The sequence below is a fragment of the Crinia signifera genome, chromosome 1 (assembly GCF_055691185.1).
Source record: "Crinia signifera chromosome 1, ASM5569118v1, whole genome shotgun sequence".
NCBI classification, from domain to species: Eukaryota; Metazoa; Chordata; class Amphibia; order Anura; family Myobatrachidae; genus Crinia; species Crinia signifera.
The window spans coordinates 253,092,601-253,103,741 of NC_139217.1; positions in this window are offsets into that span (position 1 = coordinate 253,092,601).

Here is an 11,141-nt window from a genome sequence, read left to right on the forward strand (position 1 = left end):
AAGGCAGGTGCCCAGTGTCATAGAGGACATGAAAAACCAAATAAAAAACAATCACTGATAATAATAAAAAAGCGAAGTTAGCTGAGAAGAAAGGTAAAATCGGCAATATGCCATACATGACACAAAGTGGCAAGGAAAGGCTAAGGCCTTGCCTATGTTCATGACTTGTGGTTCAGCTTCTCATGAAGATGGAAGCCCTCTTCCCTCCCTCTTGTGCCTAGGGTGATAGTGTACACACCACATAGGTGTTTAATAGTAATGACTCCATGTGGCTGTAGCGAAGTTCTCAAGTACAGAATTTTGTATAAATATCAACCACCGGAAGGAGGAGGAATATATAAACATATTAAAGAACATAGCAGCTGTATCACCCTTTTTTCCTATTGAAGGTAAGTACTTATTAATTTTATGTACTATAAAAACTGTGTTTTATATCTAGAGGAGAAGGATGCAGATCAGTACTCATGTTTTCTGATAGTAAGTGTTAAGGTCCATACACACTGGGCAATTATGGCCAGTGTGTCTGGTACACGATGATAGGGAAAATAGCTGGGCTGAAAAACACTCAGTGCATACACACTGGGTGTTTTTCCCACTGCCAAGCCATTTTCCCTGGGGCTTTCCACAGAAGGAGGCTATGGAAAGCCGTCCTCTCCGATGCTCATCTGCTGGTAATACCAGCAGATGAGCAGTGGCCAGCAGAGATGATGTGGGAATATTCAACAGGTTTAAAGATCTTGATTTTTAGCATGAAGAATTTTCCTATTTCCAGATGGATGACAGATCATTGTTGGCTGCCAATCAGAAGTTCTGATCGGAGGTTCTGGTTGGCTCAGGGGAATGGAGAAATGGTGTTCAGGTGTATGGGGGCCTATAGTTGTCTAGATAAACAAGTGTTGCATGTAGCCAAAAAAATTATACTCATACACTGAACCCACCACACAAAAACTGCTTCAGATTCTATATTGTGATAGGCGGGTCATTATTCCTGATTTGGAGCAAGGAGTTGAAAAATATTACAAAAAATGGGAATTTTTCATTTAAACTCTGCACAAAGACTCCCAGACTCATGTTATGTAGTTATTTGAGAACACTACTTGGAATCTTTTGAGACGTTTAACCGTAGGTTCACAAACTATTCCATCTCTTTCTCCCCTTCCTCCAGCATAATTATTGTTTTCTTTTTACTGCTAACACGAGATGACCATATCCAGAGTTTATAGATTTACTATCTAGTTTCCCCCTCCGCCCCGTACTTCTTTCCTCATGTCATTTCCCGCTTGTTTTTTGTCTTTATGTTGCTTTATGTCTTATTATTACATATGCCTATGTTTGACTATCTCTCTTTATCCCAGTCGCATCCTTGTTATCCGACTCCACTAGTTTTGTGCCTTACAGCATTTTGTTTGTGACTGAGCTTATGAATATATATATATATATATATATATATATATATATATATAACAAAAACAAAAAACAAGTGTTGCAGTATTTAGAACAAAAGCCCCGTACACACTAGATGACATTTTAAAAGATATTTTGGGTAGTCTTAACAACTTTGACATGGGCCAATTTGTGGGTCAGAGCATCTCCTAAATCGCAGGTCTTGTGGGGTGTTTCTGATATGCAGTGGTTAGTACCTACCAAAGGTGGTCCAAGAAAGGATAACCAGTGAACCGACAACAGCGCAGAGGGTTCAACCAAGTGCATTGATGCATGTAGGGAGCAAATGCTAGCCAGCCTGTTCCTATCCCATTCCTGCCTATGTCACCCCATCCTTTCTCCAGCCTCCAATCTCTGACTGGCCACTATCCCACCTCACTCACAGAGACATGATGCACTACTGATTCAATGCATGCATTTGTAGATATAGATAGTTATGTTGTATAGATATATTAGAATTGAACATTACCGTGGACATGTAGGTGCGACCTGATAGGTTTGCAAGCAAATGATTGGTTAAATTAGTGTGAAAGACTTTAAGGCCCCCTGTCTTCTATGCCCTGGGCCTCCCAAAGCCTTAATATGGCCCATGCACATATGCATGTGTATATAGTTTTCCCTACTTCATAACAAAAAAGGGTAAACAAACTGGGGATATTTTAGGCAAAAGTACTATTGTATCCTTGTATAAACATTATACTTCAGGCTTCCTACTCAGGCATTGTATATGTCCTTGTGAGAAAAGACTGTGTATAAATATTCTGTTTTATTAGGATGTGTGGAAGGGCAACTGCCATGTCTCCTGTTTTTAAATGTTGTGTTCAATTGTATGTTCCCATCACCCTGCAATGCATGCTATGTCTAGGCTAACAAATGCTATATTTAATCAAATACAGTAGTTCCTTGTCCAGGGTTGTTTTTAGATTCATTAGGGCAAAGAGCAGAGATGAAGTATGGGTCATCACACAGCATTGTTCATAAAGGGATAGTTATAAGAAAAAATACCCAGAATACATTGCAAATGGTATTGTCAGTGTAGTTTAATACAGGACTCATGGAGATTGAACTACAGAAGTTGATTTATTTATGTTTCATTTCTCTTTACTGCTGATTGGCTATACAGTACAGTACAAGAGTGGGATCAAAGCTGTGATAGAATTATAAATAATAGGATTGTTAGTGGTTAGTTCTTCCCTGTGTGTTTGTGCGTACTTCTGCATACCTTCCAACTGTCCTGATTTCACGGAACAGTCCCTTTTTTAGGACGGTCCCGCGTCCGACCCTTGGCTGGCAGTGGCCTGTGGTGGTGGTGGGGGCAATAGGGAGTTGACCCTGTCAGTGCTGCTCTCCCTGGCCTGGTCTCTCTACAGCATCTATTCACGGGAGGCAGATGGACAGGGGCCATGGCCAACCCCCCCCCCCCCCCCCCCCAGCAGCAAAAATGTGATTTAGCTTTGCAATGATCTCTGAACCCATTCCCCCTTTTCAGACCCGGGCACGGCATGCCATGTGGGAGTCCCGACTGGTGACCTTTGAATATTGGGAGGCATGCTTTGGGATTTGTCAAGGAAGGTCCACAAGATGCACTGCCTCCAAATTGAGCAATATATTTCATAAAAGTGGCTAGTGTGTATTCGGCTTAACTAATTTCCTCTTACTACGGACCAACAGTAATGCAAACCACTTATACAAGGTTTCTTTTCGTCAGTACCTGAAGTTTCTGTGGGCCCGGTTATGGATCAGGATCAGTTGAGGCTCGGAAGGTTGCAGGACGTATGTAGGTCTTTCTCATGCGAAAACTTGGAAGGAGTCTGGAACAAGTGGCTGAAGCAGGTTGCACCGCAGCAGGGCGCTGAAGGTGCACAGGTGATTTGAAGCAGGTTGCACCGCAGCAGGTCGCTGGGGGTGCACAGGTGGTTTGAAGCAGGTTGCACCAGAGCAGGGCACTGAAGGTGCACAGGTGACTTGAAACAGGTTGCACCGCAGCAGGATGCTGGAGGTGCACAGGTGGCTTGAAGCAGGGTTGCACCGCAGCAAGACGCTGGAGGTGCACAGGTGGCTTGAAGCAGGTTTGCACTGCAGCAAGACACTGGAGGTGCACAGGTGGTTTGAGGCAGGGTTTGCACCGCAGTAAGACGCTGGAGGTGCACAGGTGGCTTGAAGCAGGTTTTGCACCGCAGCAAGACGCTGGAGGTGCACAGGTGGCTTGCAGCAGGTTGCACCGCAGCAAGACGCTGGAGGTGCACAGGTGGCTTGCAGCAGGTTGCACCGCAGCAAGACGCTGGAGGTGCACAGGTGGCTTGCAGCAGGTTGCACCACAGCAGGACGCTGGAGGTGCACAGGTGGCTGGCAGCAGGTTGCACTGCAGCAGGACGCTGGAGGTGCACAGGTAGCTTGCAGCAGGTTGCACTGCAGCAGGACGCTGGAGGTGCACAGGTGGTTTCAAGAGCACAGGACGCTGAACTTCACTAGAGAGTGACAAGCAAAGCGCTGGCACTGGCTTGTTACCCACAGGGGTCTTTTATCCCCTTAGGGAGTTCTGATTGGCTGCAGAGTTAGAGCCGGCATTACTTTTAGCAGGCTTCAACAATATGGCGTCTTTCTGAAGACTCCCTGCTGCTGCCTGTGTCCGTGCGCCCTCTGCAGGCTGCCGGGGGTACTGCAGCCTCTGTCCTGCCTTTTCCCCCGACAGAGCTGCGGACCCGGACAGACAGAGTGGGCACCACCTCTACTATACAGCGGCGGCTGCCCAGACCCCCCTGCCGCACTGCCCAGCCGTCGGGAGCCAGATGCCCGGACCAGGTCCCACCTTACCACCCGCACAGGTAAGCGGCGTGGACGGGGCATGACAGTACCATTACTTTGATGCAACTTTCGTAATAATGTGGGGGCATGTATGGCTGTGGCATCCACCCAAGTTCTCTCCTCTGGTCCATATCCTTCCCAATCCAGCAAATATTGTATTCGACCATACCATCTTCTGGAGTCTAGGATCTTTTTAACACCAAACGACACTTCCTGACTAGTCCGTGGTTGCTGTGGTCTAGGTACTGTACTGTGGAAGCGGTTCAGGACCAAAGGTCTTAATAACGAAATATGGAAGGCATTGGGGATTCGCAGAGAACGAGGCAACTGAAGTTTAAAGACTACTGGCGAAACAACAGCGATGACTGGATACGGACCAATAAATTTAGGTGCGAATTTCATTGAGGGTACTCGTAGTCTGATGTTCTTGGTTGAGAGCCAGACCCTATCCCCAATTCTGAGTTTGGGTGCCGCTTTTCTATGGCGATCTGCAAATTTCTTATAGCATTGGGAGGCTTTATGCAGTGACATATGGACGTTCTTCCAGTTGTTGGAAAAAAATTGGAGAGAAGAATTAACCGCAGGGATGTTGGACACCGGGAGATTCCGAAATTCAGGAACATGAGGATGCCTGCCATAAACAATGAGAAAGGGTGAATTATCTGTAGCTGAGTGGTAAGTATTATTATGGGCAAATTCAGCCCATGGGAGAAGTTCTAACCAGTTATCTTGGGAGGAAGACAAATAAAGACGTAAGAATCTCTCCAAATCCTGGTTCACCCTCTCGGTTTGCCCATTGGTCTGGGGATGATAGGTCGTGGAGAATTTCAATTTTATTTGTAGTGTCGAGCACAGAGACCTCCAAAATCTTGCTACAAATTGCACCCCTCTGTCAGAGATTATTTCAATTGGAAGTCCATGGAGTCGGAAAATTTCTTTCATAAAAAGCTGAGCTAGTTTGGGACCCGTGGGTAACCCCTTGAGGGGAACGAAGTGTCCCATCTTCGAGAAGCAATCCACCACTACCCAAATTGTATTGAAACCGGCAAATCTGTGATGAAATCCATCGAAAGATGGGACCAGGGTTGTTCCGGGATGGACAGGGGCTGAAGAAGACCGGATGGTTTCTGGCAGGAAGTTTTATGTTGAGCACACAAAGGACAGGAAGAAAAAAAGGACGTGACCGGTTTTCATGGAAGGCCACCAGTAGGACCTTTTAATGAATTTGAGGTTTTTTTTTATGCCAGAGTGACCTGAAAAACGTGAAGCGTGAACCCAGAGAAGCAAGGCTGGACGTAATATTGTACTCACAAATGTTCTCCCAGGAGGAATCGAAATCATTTTAGTTTTGTCGAATCTGGTAGCTGGAAGCACCGGACCGGGGACTTGATCTTCTGCTGAGGAAGAGAAAGATCGGGATAAGGCGTCGGCCTTGCCATTTTGAGATCCTGGCCGAAATGTCAAAGAAAAATGGAATCTTGTAAAAAATAGTGCCCATCGGGCTAGTCTAGGATTCAGGCATTGGGCTTTCCGCAGGTAGAGAAGGTTTTTGTGATCTGTGATGATGGACACTGGAAATTTAGCACCTTCCAAAAGATAACGCCACTCCTCTAAAGCAAGTTTGATAGCAAGGAGTTCCTGTTCCCCAATGGAATAATTTTTTTCGGCTGGTGAGAATTTTTGGGAGAAAAACCCACAGGGGTGGATCTTGCCATCGGAAGTTTTTTGGGAGAGCACCGCTCCTACTCCTACTGAAGAAGCGTCTACTTCCAGTATAAATGATCTTGAGGAGTCTGGCTGGCAGAGTATAGGAGCTTCGGTAAAGACTTGTTTGAACTGAGGAAGGCGGCAATAGCTTCAGGAGACCACTGGGAAGTGCTAACCCCTTTAAGCGTAAGAGCTGTAATGGGACTGATGATAGAGGAGACATTTTTGATGAACCTGCAGTAATAATTAGAAAATCCAATAAAACGTTGAACGGATCTCAATGTAGTAGGACGAGACCAATCGAGGACTGCTTTCACTTTGGAAGGATCCATGCGGAGATCCGAGCCAGAGATGATGTACCCGAGCATTGTGGCCGGTGATGCGCAGCGGGTCCCTGGCAGCTCCCCCCTCCCTCCCTTACATGGGGATGCTGCTGTGGGCGGGCGGGTAGGCTCTCCCCGGAAGAGGATTTACAGTGCAGGGAGGAGGAGGTCACAGGTCTGGGTAGCACAGCGCTGTGCTGGCCGGACACAGGTGAGGGGGGGTCGTGCGAGTTGGTGGGGGTCCGTGGGTGGCATTAAGAAGCACATAGGCTTTTGCTGGCGATACCCACCACAGCAAAAACCCGCCATGCGGGTTTTCCTGCATATCAACATGCAATAAAAACCCTGATAACGGGGTTTTTACCGCATGTTTCACTTAGAGAATCCCGCCCATGGACGAGTGATGGCTGGGTCTGCGGCTGACAAGAGGAAGGATCCCCTGCTGCCTGTTCTATTGTGACAGGGCAGGAGGGTAGCTGGGGTGGGGATGTTCCAAGGAACCCAGTTACACTTGTACTGTGACGGGCGTGGGGGTAGAGAGCTATACATACACACAGTGATACCTCTCTATCTCCCTCCTTCTCTCTCTGTTTCTCTCTCCATCTCTCTCTCTCTCCCTCCTTTCATCTCTTTCTCTCTCCGTCTCTCTTTCTCCATCTTGCTCTCCATCTCTCGCTCTCTCTGGTCTCCATCTCTCTCTATGGTCTCCATCTCTCTCTCCCTCCATCTCTTTCTCTCTCATGGCTTTCTCTCTCCCTCCTTCCATTTCTTTCTCTCTCCGTCTCTCTCTCTCCATTTCCCGCTCCATCTCTCCATTTTACTCTCCATATCTCACTCGATCTCTCTCTCCCTCCCTCCCTCCCTCCCTCTCTCTCTCTCTGGTCTCCATCTCTCTCTGTCTCCCTCCCTCTCTCTCTCCATCTCTCTCGCTCTCCATCTCTCTTTCCACTCTCCATCTCTCTCTATCTCTCCCTGCTCTCCATTTCTCTATCCATCTCTCTATCTCTTTTTCTCTCATCTTTCTCTCTCTCTCTATTCCTCCCTCCATCTCTCTCTCTCTCTCTCGCTCCATTTCTTGCTCCATCTCTCTCTCTTCTCCTCTTTCTCTCCCTCTACATTCTCAATTTCTCTCTCCAAAGCTCTCAAAAGCTTCTGTAGCATCAAACTATGTAAATCTAACTGGAGGGTAAATGACTTAGAAAAAAGGTTAGCGCTACAGACTTTGGTACCACAGGGGTTAAATGCGGATTTTGAGTAGAAATGTTTTTTTTTTTTAGTAAAAAACTTTTTACTTTGTAGGTAATGTGTATTAAGTTATTTTAACACATATTTTATTCTTTCTTGTCTCCTATTGCCGACTTGTATAAACTTATCAATATACTTTTTTTAATTACATATAAAATGTACTTGCACGATCGGGACCAGTGTGTAGCGGCTCCCTAACACAGCCACCTGCCAGCTCTGGGGGGGCTCACCCTGTGTCCCCCACAGCCCTCCTTTACCCCCACAGTGTCCAGCGCAGGCAGGGAGGCTTCCATCTCCCTGCCTGCAGCCGTCCCCCAGCTCCCCAGCGGCATTCGCCGGGGGGGTTAAAATTCACCACCAGGGGCAGCAAGGGCCTGAGGCGTTGAATAGGGGGTGAGGGAGGGCTGGCAGCGAATGCTGCAGCCCTCCGGAACCCGGCGATTGTGCAGCGAATCCAAAACAGGATTCGCGGCACAAGGGGAAATAAAGGATTGAATACCTGCCTTAGAGTTGTTATTGGTTTCTTAGTACCTGGAGCAAAGGACAGGTACAATTGTTTCTCATCTGCATAGCAGTGGTAGACCGAGCCATTATGGTGCTTGATGACGGCCTGACAGTCGGGACTTTGGCGGTTAGTATACCGACATCGGAGACCCCACAGTCTGGATCCCGGCTGACAGGGGCTATTCTCCCTCATGGGGTGCACGAGAGAGAATAGAACAGGGGACAGAGCTCACCAGGGGCTTCTTTGAGATCGCCTCCCTGTTGAAATACAGACGTTCGGGATCCCCGATGTTGGTATACTGACCGTCGAGTGCCGACTGTTGCCCTTCATACCACACACCCCATGATATGTGATTATTTCACCCACTGGTGCCATGTATACTGCAAAAATCATGGGAGATAATATAGAACCCTGTATTGACATGGAAATGGATACTCCTAACAATAATCTATCCAGTGCAAGACTGCCCACAGGTAAGCATACGATTTACAACTTTATGTATTACAACTGTATATGTTACTGGTTTTTTTTTGTTTTGTTATATAAATTGATTTTTGAGGATAATCTGTCTCATGAATTTATAAGGGGCTCTACTCTTACAGCTCGAGCACCAATTTCTATGTGGAAAGAAATTTTACTGACCATTGGAACCATAAATACATTTATTCTGTTGAGTGATTATTTCCAATAAGCCTCCATTGCCCTTTTGTTGCCCACTTTTTACACCATAAGTATGCTTTTATACCCATGCTTCCTACATGGGTTGAGGCACAGGTCTAAAGGGGAATACACACACTGGGTGATATAATGAACAATATCACTCCTTTTGGCCCTTCTGAGTGATATCATCCATAATATCGCCCAGTGTGAACGCAGCAAGCAACAAAGGATGCACACCCCCTCGAGTCTTTAAAGACCCCCTACCCCGATGTCGGTATATGCAGGTCAATTTTTACTATATTGTCAATGACTGCATGTGTAATACCCTGCTAAGTGATGTATTACTTGTGACTCTGAAGTGTGGTACAACGCATTTGATTACAAGGATGATCTTTCCCAGCAGTCTTTGCAGCTGTACAAAAGGTCAGGAGCATGTCAGATGACCAGTGGCGGTTGGTGATGGTTGGGGAGGACAGTGAGGATGGAAAAAAAAGGGAGCTGCGCTGCTGAGGTGCTGACTGACAAAATGGCAGTGTCAGCATTACATCATGATAGTGACTAGGACTCCTCTGTGAGAGGTGTGGAGGAGATGTCAGGAGGCTGGATGATTGTGCCCAGGATAAGACTGAACAAGACCCAGCAGTAGGAAGGTACTGGGAGAAAGTGTATTAGAGAGCACCAGAGGAAGGTGACAGTGGCCCAATATACTGTCTCCAAGATGACAGCCTGTGGTTAAGAAAGCTGACTTTAGTGAAAGATATTATTATAGTGCAGAAATACTCAGGAGCATCCAGAACTTTATTGCTGATAAAAACTAATGGAAGGTATCTTTATACATGCGGTGAGACATCACACAGACACTGTGCCATTGTCAGGCAAGATCCACTAAGATACCACTTCAGTGATAGTCTCTGCACAATTACAGCTAATTATAAATGTAATGTAGAATAAACAGAGACTAAAACAACGCAAGTTGGAGACTTTTGGAGACAAATACAATTGGACAGTACATTACAATATTGCTGAGTATTCTAGCCAGTCTTCTAAGAATTAACAAGGATTTTAATGAAGTATCTTCACAAGGGACCAGCACCAGACAAGGGAGAACAGTAACGTCTCTTAGCCAATGGATTTTAGCCATATATTAATTTACCAAATGCAACAGCATTGAAAGGAGTGATCTGTGCATCATTTAAGACTGGCCAGTGAAGATTCACAGGACTAGACTTTGGGGCATAGTATATAAATTTGATGAACGATAGTTATATATGTTATGTATATTTGCAGTTGTTTTTTTGCAAGATGTTGCTTATTTTCTATTCCTAGCAAAAGGTTTCTCAATTTCAGTTGTATCCTTACTATAGTAATGTAATTTTTTTAGCAACATTAGTAATTTGTTATGTAACATATTGTAAGAGAAAGACCGATTACTTTCAAGTACAGTCATTTGCTTAAAGTGTATCTTACATAAAGTCATACTTTACTGTTAGTTCCAGTGTAATAAAATAGACTACATTTTTTATTATCTGTCATATACTTTTGGGAACCACTGGCCTCTCTGCTTGGGTAGGGGAAATCCATAACCGAACAGAACAGGGGAGCAATCCACACCTCTTGATACGCTAACGATACATACAGGTGTTACACATGTACGGAGCGGGGACCAGGTGACATGCCTGAACGATATCATTAATGATTTTTTTCAGTGTACGCTCAATGTCATTTGCCGGCAGTCTCAATCTACATACTGGAAACAGTAGCAAACTTTTTGTCAAGAAGAGCTATAATACATAGAAAGAAACAGCCCATGTGTGGCTATAGCACTACATGAAGCCTAGAAGCTACAGTATGTATCTGTATACTGTTATATACATTTACATAATTGCTTACAAATGAGTAGCACCCTGCACCTACAGCATTCCTTGTTGATAATATTTTTAAAATATTTTGAATGACTCCCTGAGAAGTTTTATAACCTTTATTTAAGAATACATTAGCTGGCCATGCGTTTTTTTATTAGCCATGGACTATGATAACATCAGCTAGGCTCTTACATAATTGTCGTCAGTTATTTGTCTGTTTGTCCGGTATACATTTGGACGGATTTGGACGAAACCAATGCAAGGTGGCTGGACTGGGTGCAGATTAGGTTCACGGCCACTAAGACCCCCAAACCCGAACACGTGGGGGTCTCAGGAGCCCAAAATGGGGTCCGGCCACTACACAAAGTGGGTCAAGGAAGCAAGATATGGCAAAGTTGCATAACATAGAGGGGGTAGTGGACATGGGGGTTTAAGAAAAAACGTGGTCAGATCCGGAACCCATGTGGATGAGAACTTCAGATGACACTAAGCAGCCACCTTCCGGGTCTGTTGGAAGAGCTGTCAAGCTTAAAAAAAGAGAAGGAAAAAGTTCAAGTAACTAATTACTTACTGCTAATTGCACAACCAAAC